This window comes from Rutidosis leptorrhynchoides, chromosome 11 (assembly GCF_046630445.1).
Source record: "Rutidosis leptorrhynchoides isolate AG116_Rl617_1_P2 chromosome 11, CSIRO_AGI_Rlap_v1, whole genome shotgun sequence".
NCBI lineage: Eukaryota > Viridiplantae > Streptophyta > Magnoliopsida > Asterales > Asteraceae > Rutidosis > Rutidosis leptorrhynchoides.
The window spans coordinates 316,356,803-316,357,821 of NC_092343.1; the positions used below are offsets into that span (position 1 = coordinate 316,356,803).

General features: G+C 35.5%; 1 non-coding gene across 1 annotated transcript; it reads left to right on the plus strand.

Moving 5' to 3' along the window:
• Window positions 1-676: 676 nt before the first annotated feature.
• Window positions 677-783, plus strand: LOC139879247 (small nucleolar RNA R71). The gene has a single exon (XR_011770100.1). It is a non-coding gene; the product is annotated as a small nucleolar RNA R71 (small nucleolar RNA).
• Window positions 784-1,019: the final 236 nt, after the last annotated feature.

Genomic DNA, 1,019 nt, shown 5'->3' on the forward strand with positions numbered 1-1,019 from the left:
AAATGCTTGAGCATTTTATTCATTAGTTTGTTTCTGAGATGTGAAAAATTGAGTTTGAGATTCAATTAGATTCGACATCATTTCTTCTAAATTTGGCTTTTTATCATCGGTTTGTGGTGGTTTATTTTGAAAAATAGGTCTTTGCTGATTGTAAGTATTATTGGATACTTGTTGATTGCTAGGACCTTGATGGTTGTTGTATGGAACATTTCGGTTATAATTCTGGTTTTGATTGTAGTTTGGTCTTGGCGGTTGATAATTATTTTGATAATTATTTCCAGGCCTTTGGTTTATATATGAAACATTCTCTCTTTGTTCCATTGTTTGTTCAATACTGAGACAATCTTTTGTCAAATGTGGTCCTCCACACTGCTCATAACTAATGCGTATTGAGTGAATATCTTTAGTCATCTTTTCCATTCGTCTCTCGATAGCATCTATCTTTGTGGAAATAGAATCGAAGTTATGGCTAGAATTGGCTCTAGCCGCTTTAGATGATCTAACGATATCTTTTTCTTGATGCCACTCATGTGAGTGGGAAGCAGTGTTATCAATAATTTTGTAAGCTTCAGTTGCGGTTTTCTTCATAATGGAACCACCACCTGCTATGTCGATGTCTTTTCGTGTAGTAATATCGCATCCTTGATAGAATATTTGTACTATTTGATAAGTGTCTAAACCATGTTGCGGACATCCTCTCAATAACTTTCCAAATCTTGTCCATGCCTCATATAATGTTTCATTTGGCTTTTGCGTGAACGTAACAATTTCTCCTTGAAGTCTCACGGCTTTAGATGCCGGAAAGAATTGTTTAAGAAATTTTTCAACTAAAACATCCAATGTATCAATCGCCCCTTCAAGTAACGATTCTAACCAATCTTTGGCTTCTTCCTTTAAAGTCCAGGGAAATAACATGAGATATATCTGTTCATCCTCCACTTCTCGGATTTTAAATAGTGTACAGGTCCTATTAAAGGTACGAAGATGTTCGTTTGGATCTTCCTTCAGTGCACCACTAA